Here is a 23,038-nt window from a genome sequence, read left to right as displayed (position 1 = left end):
TGCTGGCGTTTGGCGACCAGGTCCTGGAGCCGGGTAGGACAGCCGGGGGTGCAGGAGCGCTGAGCCCTGAGCCCTGAGCGTTGAGCTGACCTGAGTTGAGCGCTGAGCTGATTTAGTAGCTGCATTTGTGCGTGACAGCGTGGCTGCCATGAGAAACCGTGCTACCAAGCCATTGCCACTGCCACTGCCATTCTGGTGCCATTCTGGTGCTGTGTTGGACGCGGACAAGTCCCTGTTGGTCTATCTTATCTTGAGGTGTGGGGGGGAACGGCTGGTAAACAGCTGGCGAGGAGTACATTCCAATAACAATAAATCAACTAACTATATAACTACAAGAGGAAGGCACCAGGGGACTGTGAGGCTGGTGAGACTGGTGTGCTTGAAGTTGACATTGTCTGGCTCATAATACCCGAAGCTGGCCAAACACATTTAACCGTGCTAAATTGTGCTAAGTTGTGCGGAATCCTAAAGACCTAAGATAAGACAGTAAGAGAAAGCAGAGTAGAGGACAGCATGAGGTCAGGTTGCGCCCGAGGGAATACAATGGTCAAAAAAGAGACAAAGAAACGAAAGTGTATAACCAGGATGTCGGAGGAGGCAAGGGATGAAACATCACCAGAAACTGGTCTGGCAACCCAGAAAAACTGCTCCCTTATAGAAATACCTGTATATGGAGATACTTCTGGGTTAAAAAGAGTGTCAAACACCACATTCGGAGATAAGCAATAAATTAATAAAAATACAATTTTCTCGTCAACCAAAAATCTTTACAAAATTCTACTTTCTAAAAAACCCGGGGGACGCTCTACTATCAAGCACAAGAGAGGTGTCAGGCCTTCAATCACCTCTTCAGCCTCTACAATTAAATCAATCATCACAACTTACTGAAGACCTAAAACCAATTTCTGAAAGGAGAAGTAATGCATGGGGCCGGACTGACTCAAGTGGTCACAGGGGTAACGCATCGCTCCGGGCACACACTAGACGGGATTTTCTCGAATAATCCCAACCTCAGGTTCTCTAAAACCGAACCAGTGACTTGGACTGATCATGCGGGGGTGCTGTTTACCATTCTCAGCCCCCCGCTGCAGAAGGCATCGCATGATGGGAAATCAACCAGGATGTGTAGGGCGTGGAAAAATGTAGACGGTACTGCCTTGGAGGAATTGCTGATGGCCTCTAGGACAGTATTACCAGCGGATGTGAACAAAGCAGCCGCTGAGTTCACGGACTGGATTGATCGGGCCTGTCACACGCTGGCCCCTCCCAAGATTTGTCGGCCCACCCGAGTTGTTCCATCGGCTCCTTAGTTCTCGGACGAGCTCAGAGAAGCCAAAGCAGCCTGCAAGAAGTTAAAGCGTATTTGGCGACTTAATTATAAGGAATTGGATAAAGAGAGATTGAAAGTCAGCCAAAGAGCTTACAAACATAGTATTAGGAAAGCCAAGAGTAGCTATTTTACAGACTGTATAGAGAAAGTCAAGAATTCAGCGAGGGAACTTTTCAATACAGTGGCCAGTTTGACTACTCCCAAACCGGTGATCGTGCCTCCAAGCATCGATCTCTGTGAGTCCCTGGCCAATTTCTTCCAGAGCAAGGTACAAGCCATTTTTACCTCACTTGAACCGCAGGTAGCTCAGAGTCTCTCGGAGGGGTCACATAGGGCTCCCCCTGCCAATCCATCGGAGACCAAATTCCTGGCGTTCGAGCCAGTTAGCTCAGAAGACATTGCTAAACTACTGCTCGCAACCAAGTCGGGATCTCCTTATGATCCCTGCCCGGCGTCAGTGGCGAAGCTGGCAGCCTTCCCAATAGCTGACACCCTTGCTCACCTTTTTAATTTGATGTTTGAAAAGGGTGACTTTCCCATGGAGTGGAAGCGGGCCTCGATCGCTCCACTGCTTAAGAAGCCCTTACTGGATATTACAGATCCTAATAGCTAAAGGCCCATTGCCAGATTGCCGTTGCCGGCCAAACTTGTTAAGAAGGCCATGAACTTCCAGCTTTGTGCTTTTCTGCGCACCTCACAGGGGCTGGACCCAGCCCAGCATGGGTTTAGGGAAGGACATAGTACAGAGACTGCCCTGATCAAGTCCACAGAGGAGATCAGTAAGGCACTTGACGATGGGGGTCAGGCGGTGCTGGTCCTCCTGGATCTGTCCGCGGCCTTCGATATGGTCCACCATACTGTTTTGGTGGACCGGTTAGAGGACTGCCGGGTCCAGGGTCTAGCACTGAGTATCCTGAAAGCTTTCCTCAAAGATAGGGTGCAAGTGGTTGAGATGGGAGATTTTGAGTCAAGATCTTTCGAACTCCCAGGGGGGGTCCCTCAAGGATCCTCCCTAAGCCCCACTTTGTTTAACATCTATGTGTCCTCCCTTGCCCCGGTGATCCGTTCCTTCGGGTTCGAGTTAACATCTTACACTGACGATACCCAGATTGTGGTCTCGGTAGTCCCTGGTAAAGAGCTGGGTGTGGCGGCCAGGTTTCAGGACTGCATGGCAGCAGTTAGTTCATGGATGGCAAAAAGTTGCCTAAAGTTGAATTCCGCTAAGATGGAGGTGTTGATCTTTGGGCCCAATACTAACACCTGGAGACCAAAGTGGTGGCCGGATGACATGGGATCTCCTCCGTCTCCCGCTTCTAAGGTGAAGAACTTAGGAGTTATCATAGATAACCAACTCTCCTTCAAACCTCACGTTAAGGCAATTACGTCTTCCATTCATTAAACCCTGAAAATCATCAGGAAAATTCTCCCCTTTCTACTTGGTGGGAGCAGAAAGACGGTGGTGACTGCACTTGTGCTCTCCCGCCTCGATTATTGTAACAGTCTTCTCCTCGAGGCCCAACAGGGACTGCTTAATAAACTCCAGGTCCTTCAAAACGCGGCGGCCCGCCTTATAGGGGGGTTGCCTAAATATTCATCAGTCACCAGGGAGCTGGAGGAGCTGCACTGGCTCCCGGTGCGGAAGCGGATACTATTTAAATCTCTGTGCATTGTCTTCAAGGTACTGCACGGTCAGGGCCCGGGGTTCCTTCAGGAGCGCTTCCAATGGTACAGACCCGGTACACAACTCAGGTCGGCCAGCAGGGGGTTGATCAAAACAGCTCGCATCAGGAAGGTGTGCTGGGGGGGGTAGAAGCTTTGTCACGGGAGCAGCAAAGGCTTGGAATGCCCTTCCCATGACCCTCAAACAAAACCAAATCTGATGGCATTCAGGAAAAACTTAAAAACATGGCTTTTCACCCATTAGTCTGTTGAGTCTTGAAGCTCAGGGAGTTACCATTTCAGCGCCAGGACACCGTTTGGTATCAGCGTGCTTTAGAAATGATATAAATAAATAAAACAATAAATAGAAGTCCAGATACAAAAAGAAATGCTAGCACAGTAGCTTCTAGCCCTTTACAAACAACATCAACTGCTCAACCCAGCGAAACACGGATAAGCATCGAAACTACAGGTAAAATACAAACTGGAAATGTAGAGACAACCCAAATATACAGGCAAAATGAGGTAAGCAAGAGGCCCAACGACGCCCAAGAAAAAAACAGAGACAACCACGAAATTAGCTACGATTTGAATGGCGACAGTGGACCAAAATATAGCAAAAACTGAATTGGCAACTGTGCCATAATCAATATACCAATGATCAATAGCCAATTAAGCCCGGGGGAAAAACCACTGCTCATAAGCATTGCCCCAAACCAAACAAGAAAGGGTAAGGTGCAGAAAAACACAGGTTTTAAACAGGCACCACCTACCCCAACTTCAAATAAAAAAACAAAGAAACACCAAACCATCAAATAGAGCCAAATAGGGGTAGGGGGGGGGGGGTGGAATCAAAGAGCCGATCACTGTAAAAAACTCAGTCGAAGATATAGAAGACATAGAGATCTCCTCATACCTCGGAACAGAAGAATGGAAAGGCCTTATGGCCGCTTACAGCCAAGACACAAGCAGGAGTGGGCTTAATACCAAAACTCATGGCAATTTAACTGAATATACTCAAGAATCACACGAGGGAGGAAAAATAAATGAAGACTGAAATGAGACAACAATCCCAGCTTGTATGGAGGACTCGCCAAAAAATCCTATTTAGTGAACGGCGTGGCCCAGCCTGCTAAAAAAAATGCAACTATTGGTAGAAGCGCTCCACTATCAGTCAGATAAGATGGATGTCCAGCTGACGCTCTTAGATATTCTGGCTGTTTTTGTAGTAGCTATCGATGAGAAGCTGGGTACATCGAATACATTGCTACAAAATAAGCAGGACCAAGCCCAAAATAAGAGTGTGGGATGTGGATGCGGCCCCATTATTGACAAACTGGCCACACTACCATCAATGTTGAGCGACCTATGTACACAAATAAAAAAGCCCCTGCTAGGAAAAGACAGCCATTTGGGTGACGGACAAGCAGTGGCTGATATGGATATGCACTCCCTTGATAGCTGTACTGTGAACACAACAGAAAAAATAAAAAGTACAGGAACGCTAATAACTATGAAAAACGTGTGCCTGGGGGTAAAGGACATACAGATCTTTAAGAACCGAAAAGAAGAAGTCAAAGATACAATAATAGCAGATGATCGACTGCCTGCAGCTTCAATGGAAGACAAGGCGGGGATACAACTGAAAGCAAAACAAAGGCGGGCAAAAAAACGTAAAGGTAGAAATCAAAAAACAAACCTAGATCGAGAAGGATTCAAGCGAATCTTCGGGTCAACGTCACAGTTGGACGAATGTGATCCCGAACTCTCAGACGACACCAATAAGAATGAAGAAGGGGAACCCAAAAAGGAAATACATAAAAGGGAAAAAGTAGATGTTTTGTATTGAAGAGAGACTTGAAGACCGTCTCGGCTAACAAAGAAAGAAAATAAAATCATAGATTCAGCCAAGAGCCATCAAGTAAAGCAGAACTCCATGAACCGATCGATCATCGACACTGCAATGACCTCTACTGAAACTAATGGAACAAAGCATGGGAGAGAAAGCACTCAGCATATACAACCTAAAACAATGAGGGGGACCCAAAGAGTCAGATGATAATGGACTGGTATGTAGTAGACGCACGTCAATATCTATTGACCAAAGAGTACAACTGAGAAACGATATCAAGACACACGTAAGGGGTGTAGGAACGGAATTTGCAGTTCACGACCAGGGAGATGTGAATACAAAGTCAATCACAGGAGGTCAACAAACACTCTTCCAGGAAGAGAGTGATGGAGCATCGCCCTTTACACAACAAGATTTAATGAGAACATAGTAATGACATGAATTTGAGCAAGGACGAAATGATGACAACAAAAACAACAGCAGCTTGGAAAATATAAAAAGTGCAACAAATATTGTATGGTTTAACTCGGACTATATCTCAAAAGGAATGCTTGTGTACTGAATAGAGGTAACATCTTACGGCTGTTGGCACATATCCCATCCCTGGCTGGTGTGACAACTCAGGACTTGGCTTCTATTGAATTTATAACAAAAGTTGGAACGAAGACAGAAAAAACAAAAGCAACATGGATAACATCTTTAGTTGCACAAAAAATACTGGCAGAGACACGAACCTTTACAAGTTGGGGAATAACAATTGCCCCCCACGTGAAACCCAAATATCCTGATCTACTAATTCCAGAAGTAACAGATGGAGAACAGAACAGAACTCCTCCAATAGATTTAGAATAACAGTCCTCAGAGGAGCCAAAGGGATAGACGGAGCAAGAAGCGTGGAAGTTCTTAATGTTAGGGGACGTACTTTAGATGGCGCATCACTAGGATCATTCGATCTAAGATGGATCACCAGAACAATAAATAATCAGTTAAATTGACCAACAAAAAATATCCCTCAAATAAACAGGAAAAACCACTTTAGAATATGTTCATGGAACATCAACGGTCTCGCCTCTAAAACATTTAATCCATAATTTGTTAGCTATCTAAGATCCTTTGATATTGTGTCCCTGCAAGAAACATGGCAACTAGAGCCTCCGCACCTGCATGGATTTCTACGCTTCTTCACTAGTGCAGTGAGAACAGCAAAATATGGACATCTTCAAGGGGGCCTAGTAACTTATGTTTCGACTGCAAGTGCCTATGAGATCAAGGAACTAGGACCAATCACCCCTGATATAAAGATAATACATTTATTCACCTCGAAACCAGGCAAGAAGGGCACAAATCTTATATTGATCAATGTCTACATACACCCGAAATGGAAAGGAAAGGTAGTAAAAGAACTATTTAAATGCCTGGAGGAAATTATAAACGATACACCGATAACAGACGTTATGATCACCGGGGATTTCAATCTTAATCTGAGGGGATCCTCGACAAATGATGAGAATGATTATCAAAACATAGCCTGGAATATACCACACCAAGAGACTCAACAAACATCAAAACATTCCCAGTTAGAAAAGGGGGTGTTAGAGAATTTTGAGTGCTACAACATCAGAGCATTAAATGGGAGATTTGCCGGAGATAATCCACCAGCATATACATTTCACACAACAAGATTCAGTAAAATATTGGATTATACTTTCATGTCACTATCCTTATTTCCTCATATTGCCTCATTTCAAATAGGGGAAAAAGTTGATAGCGACCACTGCCCTCAGGAAATTACATTCAACATCAGCAAACCTAAATTTGAGCGATCTCTGGTACCTAAAGAACTAATTTATACCATCAACTACAAAAGGATTAAGTACTCAGAAGTAAAAGATGGAGACCTACAAGAAATAGCAAAGCAACACTTTGATGGGAGAATTGGAGTGAGCGAGGTTGAGAAATGGGAGAGTTTTACAACAACCATGGAAGGTTGTACCACAACTCCAAAGCTCCAATATGTACAGAAGGACAGCAACATGACCTCTTTTACAAAAGATTACAAAGTAAAGATAAAACGCATAAAAAATGTATCTTTCAAACAATCGCCAACTAAGGTACTGCCCAAGAGAAACGGCGAAACACGACCTCCTACGAGATTTAAAGGCATCCTTGAAAAAAACAAAATGGGAAGCAAATAGAGCAATTGAGGACAGCTTGTGGGCAAAACTATATGCAGACACCAAGCAGAATGACGGGGCAAGATTCTGGAAAACAATTAATTCCTTTATAAACCTTAGGCATGATGGAGTCTCCTCTAATATCACCGAAGAAGCATGGGCAAACCAAGATCATTTTTCACAACATTAAATTTACGATTTGGTGACAGAAAATGCTGACAACAAATCAAAGTCTCTATGCGACATTCAATACAAACAAGAAGGAGTGACAACCCTACAGAAGATAATCAGGAGCCAAATCAAAAAAGGTAGAAGAGAGGGGGCGCCAGGCCCAAATGGTATAATAATAATAATAAAGAGGCTTATAAAGCGCCTGGTGATGCCATCTCGGCGTGTCCCCGCGCTATGGAAATGAGATAAGTACAGTGTGGGGTAGCCTCCGCTCTATAGATTGTAGAGGTGGGTTTTTAATAGTTTTCTAAACTTAGCTTCTGTTTCTACTAGCCTAAGGTCAACAGGGAGTCAGTTCCAATTATTGGCTACTAGCACTCTGAAAGAGGGGCCTCCGAGTTTAGCTTTTTTTACACGGGGGATCCTCAGTAGGCCTGTTCCCTTTGAGCGAAGTGCTCTGTTTGGCTCGTAGATATGGACAAGGTCCTGAAGATACTGAGGAGCCCTGTGCCATATAATCCTGTGGCACATTAAGAGTGCTTTGAACATGATTCTCTTCCTGATTGGAAGCCAGTGTAGAGCAGCAAGAGAGGGATTAGATGCTGCTCTTTTGGGGAGTTTTAGGACCAAACGTGCTGCAGTATTTTGGAGTACCTGCAGGCGCCCCAAGCTTTTTTCAGTGGTACTTAGGAATAGCACATTACCATAATCTATACGGGAGGTTACCAGAGCTTGAGTCATGGTCCGTCTGGCCTCCAACGGGAGTAGATCCAAGGTGCGATTGAGAGTTTTTAGCACCCCAAAGCTTTTTCCCACTAGTCTATGAATATGGCCATCATAGGATAGTTTGGGATCGACCCATATACCCAGATTTTTTGCCTCTTTACAGGGAGTGGGCATTGGGCCCAGACAAGTAGGCCACCAATCAACCGTCCAGCTGGAGTTATTCCCTCCGATTACTAGTACCTCCGTCTAGGAGCCGTTAAGCTTCAAGCAGTGAAAGGTCATCTATCTTGCTAGATCCTGCATGCAGGCCTCGAAGTTTGCAGCAGCAATTGTTGGGGCTTGGGACAGGGAGATCAGCAGTTGGGTGTCGTCGGCATATGAGACTAATTCTACACCGTACGCTTGCACCACATCCGCCAGGGGGGCCATATATAAGTTGAACAAAGTGGGGCTCAGGGCAGAGCCCTGAGGCACCCCTTGTTCTAAGGCTATCATATCCGATGTACAAGAGCCCCGCTGGACCTGAAAGCTACGATCTGTAAGAAACGCCTTCAGCCAGCCCAGAGCGGATGCAGTGACACCTGCTTTGTTTAGACACTTTAGCAAGATGGAATGTGCTACAGTGTCAAACGCCACACTGAGGTCCAACATGATCAGGGCCATGGTGTGTCCGGCATCTGCCCCTTGTCACAGGGTCTCAGTCGCTCTCAGGAGGGCGGTCTCTGTAGAGTAGCCCGGCCTAAAGCCAGACTAGGAGGCGTGTAGAAGGTTGTTCTTCTCCAGATGTAACATTAACTGCCTGTTAGCCACTTTCTCCGCCACCTTGGCTAAATACGGTAGCAAGGAAAATGGTCTCAGGTTTTCAAGTGTTTCATGGCTGATATTAGGTTTCTTTTTGATGGGGAGAACAGTCGCTTTTTTCCAATCTTCCGGGAGTCTGGCAGAAGCAAAGGAGACCTGGAGCACATGCCTAATATACGGCTCCAGTACCGTGAGGCTCTCTCCCAGCACCCTAGGCGGAGCTGGGTCCCAAGGGGAACCTGATTTGATGCTCTTACATATACTATTTAGTGTCTCTGTCGGGGGTACCGAGAAGCACTGTAGACATACCTCCACAGAGCTTACTCCTACTGTTTCTTCAAAGTCGCGTCCAGATATTGTGTTTCCAGAGAAAGTCGTATAGATATCTCTTACCTTTCCTGAGAAGTAGTTTGCTATTTTGTTACATGCTTCGACTGAGTCGTTTTGTGGGGTATTATCATTAGCTACCACTGAAATCTCCTTGAAAATTTTAAAAAGCTCCTTCGAGGAGTTTTCTGCCTCCCCAATACGGGCTTTGTAGTGCATGGCTTTCATTGTTCGTAGTTTAGTGTGGTATTCTCTTTGTGCTTTCTTATAACAAGTCTTAATTAGAGGACAGAAGTCCAAACGCCATCTCCGCTCTAATTTTTTGCAAATTGATTTTGCAGCCTGTAACTCGGGTGTGAACCATGGGGCAGATTTTTTTCTTCTGCTCTCTCTCTTGGATATACATATTGGGGCTGTAGCATCTAAGGCATTTAAAATGCGCTTCTCTAGGTTGCTGTTTGCGCTTTCGCAGTCCGTACCCCCTGGCTGACCCCCTAACTCTAGTAATTTGTTAAAGGTGTCTTGTGCAAAGTTCTTCCATTTTCGGTGCGGGAAGCAGTTGTTATTCTCCTTGATTGTATAAGCCTCTGGTATAAGGATGTGAAAAAGAATTAAGAAGTGATCCGACCATGGTACCGGTAAGGGCGCCTGTACCCTCACTCTGTTCCAGCTTCCAAAGACAGGATCCAATAGGTGGCCATGTTTATGGGTCGGGGAACTATTTTTTAAGTCTAATTGTAAGGACTGTAGTTCTTGCCTGATATCATTTGCCACTTTGGCATGTTCATCTTCAAGATGGACATTCATGTCTCCTAACACCAGAATTCTGCTCTTCCTTATGGCTAAATGAGCAACCGCTTCCACTAGGCTAGTTTTAAAGTCATTGAGCCTACCTGGGGGTCTGTAGAGAAGAATTCCTGATACCGAGTGTTGAGGTCCAAGCTTAATAGTAAATAGACCCGCCTCAGAGTTATCAATCTGCAAGGGTGATAGAGCACATTCCAGTGGGGCCTTAATAGCGATTGCAATCCCTCCGACCCTCCCCTCTTTCCTATCTAATCTGGAGAGTGAATAACCTGGTGGCATGGCTTCTATGAATTCAGGGTCGGAGTGTTCCCCTAGCCATGTCTCCGTTAGGAAGAGTACATCCAGTTCCTCATCTTCAAGGAGGTCCCAGATCTGATTGCTGTGCTTGCTAAGTGATCTACAATTTAGCAAGCCTCCATCCTTCCATTCTCTACAAGCAGAATGAAAAGGAATGGGCTGAAGCCCTCGAGCCACTATTTGTGGAAATTAAACATTTTAATATATTACTTGTTTCCTGGAAGGGCTCTATCATTTCCCCAATATTCAAGTCAGGGGGCAAATCTCTACCACGTAATTACAGTTTGGTTGCCCTTATGGATAATGAGGCAAAGTATTTTGCTGGGATCCTTTTGGAGGAAGGCCTGGGCTACAGAAAATTCACTAATTCCAGTAAATTAGACGGGTTTTGCCAAATCGGTAGGGACAACAACAAATATTTTGGCTATGGGTCTGCTAATTGACAAAGCCAAAACTACTAAAATGCCAATTCACTTGTGCTTCATAGATTATAAAGCGTCTTTCAAACATATCAACCGGAATCTTCTATGGTCGAAATTAAAGAAGTGGGGGATACCAGGGCCATTGCTAGACCTGCTGATTAACTTACATAGCGAAACATGGATACAGGTGAAGCTGGGCGACGGCTCCCATTTGTCAAGACGTATCCCAACAAACAAGGGTCTCAAACAGGGATGTGTCCTGGCCCCAACACTTTTTAATTTGTTCTTAGGAGATCTTATTTCGGTTCTTAACAATTGCAACTCCCATGCCCCAAAACTAGGAAGTCAAATACTGCCAAAGTTACTATATGCGGATGACTTGGTCCTAATCAGTCATACAAAAATAGGGCTGCAAAATCTTGTGGATGCCACAAAAAGGTGCTGTGATGAGAGTCATTTGACGATAAACTTGGAGAAGACCCAAACAATGTCAATTAACAAGAAAGGAAAAACCCCACATAGCTGGTTTTGGAATAATATTCGCATAGAAGCTACAACAACGTACAAGTACTTAGGGGTCAAAATTGACAACAGTGGCGAGTTCATCATCCAAAAACATAGCATCAGAGGAAAGGGTATTGCTATAGCAACCTCCCTAAAAAACACTAAATGGCAGACTCACCAGCCCATCTCTTCTTCCCCTGGCACAAGTCGTACGAGACAAACTCTTACCTACAATTACCTACGGTAGCGAAGTACAAAGAGGTAGAGATGCAGCGATTCTGGATAAAATTGCAACAGCTGCATACAGGATCATCTTTGGCCTGCCAAAATATACTTCCCCGGCTCAACTTAGGCTAGAATTTGGCGGCCAGAAGCAGTCTCTGGCAAGATAGGGGGCCTACATAACCACGTGGGACAAAGTCCGGAAGGCCAATAAGGGAACCTTAAACAGCTTCTTATGGTCGGAACTACAGCAAAATCCAGCCTCGCCAGCGGCCAAGTATTTGGAAAAAAGCCTGGAGAACTTAGGTATACAGGAGCTGTGGAATACCTCTACTAATCATATCACAGTCAAAAGATTAGTAGAGAAAACAACAAAGATTGAAGATAAGGCGACTGTTGCAAGGGGGTAACAAAGAGGGAGCACACTCCTACCCTCTCAGCCGGATCGCCTTGCATTCTGGTACATGCAGTTCGTATGATATGAAGATTCAGGAAAAAGTTCGTAAGTATTTCACCAAGATTGGTGCAAGTAGGTACTTGGTATAAGGTATCTCTAGACACGAGACACGACTCGTGTTTCTGAATAATATCCTTCATCAATAGAGATCAGTTTGGGGTGGCTTTGAGGGCTGCCAAACAACACTAACAGGCTTCGTTGCCTCTCGGGCACGCAGGTGCATCACCAATAGCTCGTCAGCGACGGAGGCTCACGAGAGCCCTTTAACAGGGAACAAAGATGGACCACACTCTTACCCTATCAGCCGGATCGCCCCTTTGCATTCTGGTACATGCAGTTCGTATGATATGAAGATTCAGGAAAAAGTTCATAAGTATTTCACCAAGATTGGTGCAAGTAGGTAGCCTGTTAGAGTTGTTTGGCAGCCCTCAAAGCCACCCCAAACTGATCTCTACTGATGAAGGATATTATCCAGAAACACGAGTCGTGTCTCGTGTCTAGAGATACCTTATACCAAGTACCTACTTGCACCAATCTTGGTGAAATACTTACGAACTTTTTCCTGAATCTTCATAACATACGAATTGCATGTGCCAGAATGCAAAGGGGCGATCCGGATGAGAGGGTAGGAGTGTGCTCCCTCTTTGTTTCCTGTTAAAGGGCTCTCGTGAGCCTCCGTAGCTGACGAGCTATTGGTGATGCACCTGCGTGCCCGAGAGGCACCGAAGCCTGTTAGAGTTGTTTGGCAGCCTTCAAAGCCACCCCAAACTGATCTCTACTGATGAAGGGTATGAGCCAGAAACACGAGTCGTGTCTCGTGTCTAGAGATACCTCATACCAAGTACCTACTTGCACCAATCTTGGTGAAATACTTACAAACTTTTTCCTGAATCTTCATATCATACAAACTGCATGTACCAGAATGCAATGGGGCGATCCGGCTGAGAGGGTAGGAGTGTGGTCCCACTTTGTTTCCTGTTGCAAGGAGGTCACGTGTGTGGATTATCCTAAATTCCTATTCTAAACAAGGTCAACAGAGCTATCTGGACTTGGGGTACTCAAGAACTACAAAATTGAAGTTTCTAAAGCTCAGGTTGGGCCTGTTACCTTGCATATGCCATCTTCTGCACTGGCTGAGGGATAAAGGGGGATCCCTATGTCGTTTATGTGGCATGGCATCTGAGGACATGCCACATTTGTTGTGCTCCTGCGACAAACTGCTGGAGGAAAGTGAACGTTTGCTGAAATTCCAATTTAACCAACAAGGAATACGCTCCCGTAGACATGCAGTTCTTGCTTGTTTTGCACCCGACGACCCGCAGCTGAATTGCAGCTTGGTGAAGTTCATGAAGGAGGTGAAAAAAAAGATGCAGAAACTTGACCCTCAATTATATTCGTAGTTACCAAACCAAGCGGATCTATACCTAAAATGTTTGTTTAATAGTATTAAATCTATGAAGGCAGCGGAAAAGAGGATGCTGTAACTCAACCTTTCTATAAGCTCTCAGAGGATATTGAAATCAAGCTTAATTTCATTTAATAATGTCTTTTTAAATTGTATTAATCTTCATGATTTTAAAAAAAGGAAGTATATTTTTTTATAAGTAATTTTATGGTTATGATGGAAATGTATTGTGTGCATATGTATTTTTTTTAAATGGAGAAATTGCAATGGTTTTAATTAACTATGCAAATAAAAATGTACTTACTTACTTTCATCATCTGTTTCTGCTGCTCTTACTTCATGGCCTAGAAGCATCAAATAATGCGCAGAGTCATCAGCAGTGCAGTAGGTGGAGCAGTTGAAGTCAGACTGTGGCCCAGCAAGGCCCCCACATGATGGCTGACTTTACATCAGTAGAGGACATTATTTTCTGTGCTTGCATTAGGGAGATCACGCAAGCATTGGCACGAAAGGAACATAAACAGGGCTCTGTTAGCCATGTTTACATTCTGTAGTTAATAATAATAATTCCATATTTGTAAAACGCAAACGCATCCCCCCTAAGGGTATCCAGGCAACAGGAGGAGGGGGTGTCGGGCAGATGAAGTGAGCTGTTGTCCAGAGTCACATGATGCTGAGCTGAGCTGCCCCCGGGGCTTGCACTGCGACCCCTCGGGTGCTGCCCACTCCTCTCCTCTCCGACACTTCTCCCTCTTAACCCCTGCTGCCTTTATTAAGGAGGATATGAGGGGAAATAAGGGAGGTGGAATGAGGAAGTAAAGTCTTCCAAGGTCAAAGGATGTGTGATGTCACTTTCCCTGCTCTTGTTGTCGTTCTGAGGTCTCAATGTCCATGTCAAACACCTGCCTGCTCTTCCATAGAGATTTACTGCGACAGGTCTGGCTTGTCAGCACATCTGTCTGCAATATATATTGTTACCATTTATATAAACTATTCAAAGAGGCCTGATCGTGAGAGGGTCCGTTAATTCCAATCCATGCACAAACCCCTGGTTACGCGCGGGTTGAATTGCGAGTTGAGGTATATGACGCATCTGGTAATTGTCGTATGCGTTAAATACCTCAACCTTCGTTTCATTTCGGTCGGTCAAACCTGCTGAAGTTTAACAGGGAAAAATCATATGGTAATTACTAGGGGTGGGCAGACAACTCCATTCCGCCCACGGAATGTGCGGAGATTTGCCCCTTCCGCCTTCCGTGATGTAGGCGGAGAAACAAGGCAAATCTCCGCACACTCGGGCGTAACGGAAGTTGGCCTCCCGCCCACGGCCAGCCTCCCGCCCGCATTATTAAATAACTTTAAAAGGCATTATATATATCGGCGGCGTTCCCAGGCCTCCATCCGTCTCCATCGTGTCTTCTTCTGGGAAGTGCGCATTCCTCGCGCCACGGCACCGAACTATGCAGAGAGTGCGGAGATTGGTTCCATCTGCGTGCCTCTCAGCGTAGGACCCTTACGCAAAGGGGGGACCCAGGGAGAGCCAGGCACGAGCCGGTCTCTTCCTGGGTAGGTTCGCGCGAGAATCAGGAAATCAGGTGGGACTGATTAGGGAACAGATATAAAGGGGTCAGGCTGACGGTTGGGAACTGCGTAGCGGGTGGCTATTAGGGAGGTTTGTTTTGCGACGCTCGTGGTTTCCCTTGTATCCCGGGTCATGGAGGCAGCGGCTGAGGTCCGGAGGGCGGTGCAAATCCTTTGTGAGGCAGGGCGTGAAGACCTGCTGCGGCCGGGTGTCCCGGCGGAGGCGTGGGTCGGCATGGCTCGCCCCCCTCGCAAGGCATCTGAGGGTGTATCCCGGGCGGTGGAGGCCTGTTTATCGCAGGACCTGGAGGAGGAGGAAGACGGAGACGCGGCTATGCCGGCTGACGGGCCTGGGCTAGTGTTGCCCGCCGTTGATGTGGAACCCCCACCGGATGCCCCGGGCGCCTCCCAGCAGGTATGTGCGTTACCATATTTTAGTGCTGGCACACGCGGGGCGCCCGGGGGGAGGAGGGGTCGCTCGGCGGGACGGCAGGCTCCGAGCCCCAGCGGGCTGATACGAGGGAAGTCAGGGAAGCCTCAGGCGGGCCCCAAGCCCAAGCGTGGGCGGAGCTTGGATGTGCCTGGGCGTGTGCCTTTTCCCCCCCCTTCGGGGGTACCCCCCGTCCCCTCCTCTGAGGTTCCCCAATTGTCGGCCGGGGCCTCACCTTACCTGTGGCTGAACGGTCAATGTTTCCTGCTCTCCCCCGCTGTACCGGGGCCCGGTACTATTCCTCACCCCCCTTTTGGCCCCCCTCCCCGGGGTGGGGCTGATGCCCGGTTCCTGCCGGGCGAGTTGCCGGCTTGCTCCCCAATTGACGACACGCCCCCTGCTGAAGTTGTTCTTGCTGCGGGTGCTGCAGCTTTTGGGCTGCCACCCCCGGCTGCCCAGTCCATGGACTCCGGGATGCCTGACCTGGGGCCTGCCATTTCCACCCCCTCGGCTCCGCGTGGGGGGGGTCCGTTGCTCCGGGGGGCGCACACAGGCACGGGTCCCTCCCTGTTCCCGGTCCCCAGGGGTCGGCCGGGTGCCAGTTCGGGTGGACCTGCGTATGGGTCGGTAGGTAACCTTGGTTTGGCGTCGGGGGTTCGTTCCTCGGGGGAGGATGGCGTCTTCGTTTTCGGGGACCCGGTTACGGGGTCTTCTTCTTTGTCTGGCTTGAGCGACCGCAGTTTTCATGCTGCGCCGTCGGCTGGGCGGCTGTCGGCTGTTTCTGCGGGCCCGGGAACTGTCCACACGGCTGTTTCCAGTGGTGGGCTTCACGGGGGGCTGTCTGGAGCGGATAGCTCTTCTACAGCTTTCAATGTAAACAGCTTTCAGCCTATTGATTGGCAGAGTTATGACGGGGGTATTGGTGATGGGGCTATGCCCAGTGGCAGTGACCAAGTTTTATTTTCTGATCAAGCTTTCTGCGGGAATTTTCGTGCTGAGGATTTGGAGGAGGGGGAATTGAGAGAATCAAATGTTGGGCTTTTGGCAGCACGGGCCCAAGGGGGTGGGATGGGGCAACCCACTGTTTCTCGTGTTTTGCAGGAGTCTCGAGCGGACCATGCAGGTGTACGAGGGGCAGTGAGGTCTGGACCTTCGCAGAAAGATCGTGGGGCTGTCACGCTGCCGTCCGAGCAGTTGCCCAAAGGTAAGGATGGGTGGTGGTCTGTGTGGCAACCTAGGGAGAGTCTCCCTGTGAAGAGTACAAGGTCTATTGGTACGGGAGATGGGGTTGTTGAGCGAGTCGCTCTGGCACCGAGGCTTGAGCGGCCGGTATTTTCGAATGTTTCTACTGGGGATGGGGTTGTGGTTGAGCGAGTCGCTCTGGCACCGAGGCTTGAGCGGCCGGTATTTTCGAGTGTTGCTACTGGAGATGGGGTTGGGGTTGAGCGAGTCGCTCTGGCACCAAGGCTTGAGCGGCCGGTAGTTTCAAATTTTCCTGTGGGGCAAGTTGCCAAAGAAGTTTCTACCGTGGGGACTGGGGGAATGGTTGCCACACAGGTTGCGGAGGATAGTATCCTACCGAAAAAGTTACCTTATTCTGGGGTGGGGATGCCTTTGGGGTCTCATTTGTCCGAAAAAACGAAGAATCTGATATGGTCCGGGGCTTTTGTGGATGTTTTTCGACTCCTCCATAGAGATGTTCAGGCAAAAGAGGGGTCGAAGGAGGAGGAGTTGGAACTGGCTCGGAGGCCTCGTGTTCCGAAGTCTATAGAGAATTGGACTTCAGCCTCTTTGATTTATGCCAGTGTTTATTGTCAACGTCATCCTGAAAAAGCAATTGATATGTTTAAATATGCTGATATTGTCCGTAAGGCCCACAGTTCTTTTGGTGGTTTTGCCTGGTTGTCTTATGATGATGAATTCAGGGCCCGCATGAGCGCTTTCCCCGAGCGTTCATGGGGCGAGGTTGATTCTGAATTATGGTTACAGTGGATGGCATCGGCTAATCCGTCTGCTACGACCCACACGGCTAGCGGACAGCCAGTGTATTATCGGCCCTTTCCAGCTCGCCCCGCTCAGTCTGGGGCGGGGGTTTGGGGCAGAGGTCAATCAGCCGCCACTGGCACTTGCTGGCACTTTAACCGGGGTTCCTGTAACAGGCCAGCTTGTCGGTACAAGCATGAGTGTTCTCAGTGTGGAGGAAAGCACCCACTCACCCACTGTTTTCCTGGACAACGAGTGGGCGACCAGGGACGAGGTTCAGGGGGTAGGGGCCAGCCGCAGCAGTCTGTTCACAAGGGCTCCTACTCCTATTAGACAGACGGTTCTCGATCTCTGGCTAGTGGATTATCCGGATTTTGAAGCCGCTAAGATTTTGTCTTGGGGTTTCAAAATTGGTTTTCGGATCGGGTATCAGGGGCCCAGGGTGGGTAGGTGGTCGGACAATTTGAAGTCTGTGAAGGAGAGTCCCCAGGTTGTGAGAAAAAAGCTGGATGCCGAACTTGCGGCTGGTAGAATTGCTGGTCCTTTTGTGTCTTGTCCTCTGCCTGATTTGATTGTTTCGCCCCTGGGCGTGGTGCCCAAGAAGGCGGCAGGGGAGTTTCGTCTTATCCACCATCTGTCCTGGCCAGAGGGTACCTCCATTAATGACTTCATCGATCCAGCCGACTCAACCGTTACTTATGCCTCGGTGGACGATGCCTTACGGCTCGTGCGCCTGGCAGGTGTTGGGGCGTTGCTGGCGAAGAGCGACATTCAGTCGGCTTTTCGGCTACTGCCCATCCATCCTTGGGATTTCGGTCTTTTGGGAATGCAGTTTGATGGTTGTTTCTACGTGGATCGAGTGTTGCCCATGGGCTGTTCCGTGTCCTGCTCCCTTTTTGAAGCTTTCAGTACCTTCTTGCAGTGGAGATTCACTTTTGTTACTGGCCACTCCCTGGTCTGTCATTACTTGGATGATTTTCTTTTCATTGGGGAAGGTCGCTCCGGGCAGTGTCAGTCGGCTTTGAACAGCTTTCAGGCACTGGCGGAGGAATTGGGCGTTCCTTTGGCGCCTGACAAGACTGAAGGCCCCTGTACGTCCCTGGTTTTCTTGGGGATTGAAATTGACACGCTGTCTATGATGGCGAGATTGCCTGCACCTAAAGTGAAGGAAATGTCTGATTTCATACAACTGGTCTTGGGGGAACGGAAAGTCGCTTTGAAAATTGTCCAGAAGCTGTTGGGATACCTAAATTTTGCTTGTCGGGTTGTGCGGGCGGGTAGGACCTTCTGCAGGCGTCTGGGGCTGTCCATGTCCGGTGCGACCCTTCCCCATCATCGGGTACGCATTACCGCCGCTGTCCGTTCCGATCTGACAGTCTGGCTTCAGTTTCTGCAGGATTTCAATGGCGTGTCCTTGTTTTTTGCGGATGAGGACATGGTGTGGCAAGTACAGTTGTTCACTGATGCTTCCGGGGCTCACGGCTTCGGGATCTTTTGGGACGGTAGGTGGTGTGCGGCCGGTTGGCCGGCGCACTGGCAGGAACAAGGCCGTAGCATTGCCTTTCTTGAGCTCTTCCCACTACTGGTTGCTTTGTATCTGTGGGGGGATGAGTTTCGGAATAGATCAGTTCTGTTTCATGTGGACAACTTGGCAGTTGTACATCTTGTCAATCACCAGAAGGCTCGTGATTTGAGGGTGTTGCGCTTACTGCGCGCATTCATGCTACGGTGTCTGCAATTGAATATTGTGTTTAAAGCACGGCATGTTCCCGGTACCTCTAACTGCATCGCTGACTCTTTGTCTCGATTTCAGTGGGCAGAGTTCCGCAAGTTAGCTCCTGGGGCGGACCTGGAACCAACAGCGATCCCACAGTACGTATGGGACCTGGGGGATTGAGGGTTCACCACTTGGTCGAACAGTCGGTGGCTGCCTCCACGAGGCGGGGGTATGTGAAGGCTTGGAGTGAATTTCTGCAGTTCGGTAAGGATTGGGTGGGACCGTCTGGGGCTGTTTGGTCTGATGAACAGAGCATCTTGCAGTTTGTGTTGCATTTGGCTGACAAAGGTTTATCGCCCACTACCATTTCGGGCAAGTTGGCTGGGATTTCTTTTTATGGGCAGCTTTGGTGGGGAAGGGATCCGGTTGGGGGGGTGTTGGTTCGTAAAATGTTGAAAGGTTTGGCCAGGCTTCGGGCAGGTGGTCCCCAGCTCCGGCAGCCAGTTACTTTTGAGTTGCTTCAGTTGTTGTTACCAGAGTTGGAGGTGTGTTGTCATGATGCCTTTGAGTGTGCCAAATTCCGTTTGTGTTTCATTTGGTTGTTCTTTGGGGCATTCCGGGCATCTGAATTGTTGGGGTTACGGGGTAGGGTAGGCATGACTAGTAGTGAGGTGGTGTTGGAAAGTGAGAGGTTGCGGCTGTGGCTGCGGGCCTCCAAAACTGACCAGTTGGGAAGGGGTAAGTGGGTGTTCCTTGGCAGGAGTGGAGTTTCTGCATGTTGCCCGGTTGGGGAATGGGAAGGGTTTGTCTCCTCTCCGCATTTTGTCCAAGGGTCTATATTTTGTCATGTGGATGGTAGTCCCATTGTGGCATCACAATTGTTGGCTGTCTTGCGCAAAGTGTTGTTGCGCTTGGGGAAGGATCCGGTTCAGTTTGGTACACATTCATTCAGAATTGGTGCGGCAACGGAGGCCGCTCGTTTGGGGTGGGACTGGTCCCAGATCCGGCGCATTGGGCGCTGGCGTTCCAAGTGCTGTGAGAAATATGTACGAAAGTAGTGCATTTTTGGTTTGTCTAACATTTCTTTTTCTCCTAGGTCCTTGGCCGTCGGTCGCCGGAGGCAAACGGAGGGTGTGGATACTGGGGCACTCTTTTATTAAGCGTGCAGCTTTAGCCGCTGCCAATCAGCTCTGTGGGAGATCGCTGGGTCTCAACAGCACGTCACACGAAGTCTCCTGGCATGGAACTGGGGGCATGCGCTGGGGCGGGCTTTTTCCCGCCTTGGCAGCTTTGGTTTCCCAGTGTTTGGGGGGCCCTCCGGATCTCCTGGTGCTACATCTGGGAGAGAATGACCTGGTTACTTTATCGGGGTTGACTTTGTTGAAACGCATGAAGCAAGACCTGGAAATTATAAGAACCACATGGGTGAACACCATGTTGATATGGACTGAATTTGTGCCTCGTCTACAATGGCGTGGAGCGAGGAACCATTCCGCTCTCGAAAAAGCCCGGAGAAAAGTGAACAGGACGATGCGACCTTTTTGTCACAATTTGGGTATATATTGTTTGAATCATTATCATTTACAGGTCTCGGAACATCATTTATTTTGTGAAGACGGAGTGCATCTCTCAGCTTTGGGTCTTTCTTTTTACCTGTTGGAGCTCAGGGATTTGATTAGTAAAGTTCTTCAAGTTCAGTTATGGTGTGCCCCTTCCTGTTCTTTTGGTGGGGCAGGAAAACACTAAAGGTTTTCCTGGGTGGCGGGGTTTTTGTAGGGGGGGTGGGCAGCCTGGAGCGGGTTGGCCATCCTGAAGGGTAGCGTGGGTAGGTTAGGGGTAGTAGGTAGGAGTTTTCGTTCTGGGTTTTGGGATTCAGTTTTTGCAAGATCATTGTACAGTTGGAATTTGTAAATAAATAAATAATGAAATGTGTTTCGTGAAATTATGATGCACCTGTCCTAAAATAAAGTGGCCTTTTTTGCTCCTAAAAGAAAGAGGTGGACAATGATTTCTTGCGCGAGGGGGGACCCAGGGAGAGCCAGGCACGAGCCGGTCTCTTCCTGGGTAGGTTCGCGCGAGAATCAGGAAATCAGGTGGGACTGATTAGGGAACAGATATAAAGGGGTCAGGCTGACGGTTGGGAACTGCGTAGCGGGTGGCTATTAGGGAGGTTTGTTTTGCCCCACCCACCCTCCCTCTTTTTCTTTTACATTTGGGTGGGGGGTGTTTTTTCTTCTTCTGCGGTACTTTAGGTGCTGCTCCTTTCCTTAGCCTGCCACAGTTAGGATGGGTGCATGTGTGCTAACTAGAGGCGGGGTTTTTGTAGGGGGGGTGGGCAGCCTGGAGCGGGTTGGCCATCCTGAAGGGTAGCGTGGGTAGGTTAGGGGTAGTAGGTAGGAGTTTTCGTTCTGGGTTTTGGGATTCAGTTTTTGCAAGATCATTGTACAGTTGGAATTTGTAAATAAATAAATAATGAAATGTGTTTCGTGAAATTATGATGCACCTGTCCTAAAATAAAGTGGCCTTTTTTGCTCCTAAAAGAAAGAGGTGGACAATGATTTCTTGCGCGATTACGCCCACCCCTAGTAATTACTGTATCATGCGGATTCTGGTGTGCTAAACAGCAAAGTCTGCATGTTATTCATTAGAACCTCATAATATGTGCTATTTATCGCACCTGATAAATAATGAATCCAGTTATTCACCAGAAGCGATAAATAGCAGCGATACTTGTGGTGAGGCAACAGAGTGTGCTTTGGTTCCACCTGGGGGAGTATTACTCTCCCACCTCGTGCTATTTACTGTATCTTTCCATCTTCCTGGAAGCACTTCTACTGGAATTCATGAAAGACTATTTTTCATCTGAGAAATTCCCTTAAGCCTCAGGCCGTGTTGTCATGTTCCCTTCTTTGGCTCCTTTGGGCACTCCTTTTCGCTGTTTGTGCTCCAACATTGGTAAAGGGGCGCAGCTCAGCAGCTTCAATGGATTCAGGAGCCTTCCTCTGTATAATGCAAGTGAGGACCATTGTGGATTGCCTTTTCGTTCAGGCTCAGGCAACTTAAGCTCGACCTGTTGGTTTGACAGTGCTTATTGTTTCCTGCAATATGTTAGATTTGAATTTACTCTGACGGATCTGCTCAGTATGTTTGGCAAATTCCTAAACGTAAAAATAATTAAACTATTTGTAACACCTCTTGCTTGAAGTGCCATGAAGCAGCAAGGTGTGTGCTAGCAGGCACTATCTGCCTTGATTGCTGTGGATAGAGCAGAATGTAACCCCATTGAGTCGGTGCTAAGCTCTACGAGCCTGTGCCAACGGGCCCCACAACAACAAGCATTGGAAATGCAATAGGTCTCGCATTAGGAAAGTTTGAGCTATTGGTATTGTAAATTACACTTTTTTTTATTTATGTGTTGGTTTTGAAAGTAGCAAAATTAATAGCTTTGTCAGTTACAATGTCAATAGTTTTAACTTTTGCAAATGTGACACCTATAGCATTTGTAATGCAATGTGTGTTGATAAAACATCAGTTAATTGTGTGTTAAAATATCGATATTCTCATAGAAATACATGAATTAAAAAACAAAAGTCAAACAACAAATCCTTTTCAACAAGTTGAATAGAGACCAAGGTATTTAAAACAAGCAGATAAAGATACCACCCCTCCTGTGCAAGGTCTTCCAAATCCCACAGCTAAAGCCAGCAAGCATATTAACATCCTTACAGTAATTCATGAGCTGATGAAATCAGACTAGTAAAACTAAATCGAGAAAACAACTCCCCTCTCTGATGAACCTTTCCTGATTCGCAAAACTGAATAAAAAAATGGTGCGGTCATAAAACAGACGAAAGGGGTTTCCAATGTATTGATAACTTCAAGGGCTGTGGACTGACAGGATAAACTCGGTTTTGTTAGCATTGGGAGAATGAAACTTTTCCTTTCCAGTTTATAAAAACAGCAGAAGAACAAAATGTGCGGCATGGTTTGTGTGGAACGATCATCACACGGGCCTAGCAATAAATGATTTAATGAATGTGATTGGGTTGGTTAGCCTACCATTAAGGGGAAAAGGTTGAATTTCATCCTTGTTAATAGATAACGATGCATGTTGTTGGCAACAAAGGAGAGATAGGAACCACGAACCATGGTCACGCTAGGCATAGTCTGATA

Source organism: Lissotriton vulgaris, chromosome 10 (genome assembly GCF_964263255.1).
Source record: "Lissotriton vulgaris chromosome 10, aLisVul1.2, whole genome shotgun sequence".
In the NCBI taxonomy this organism is placed as follows: Eukaryota; Metazoa; Chordata; class Amphibia; order Caudata; family Salamandridae; genus Lissotriton; species Lissotriton vulgaris.
Note: the sequence above shows the minus strand (reverse complement) of the source record.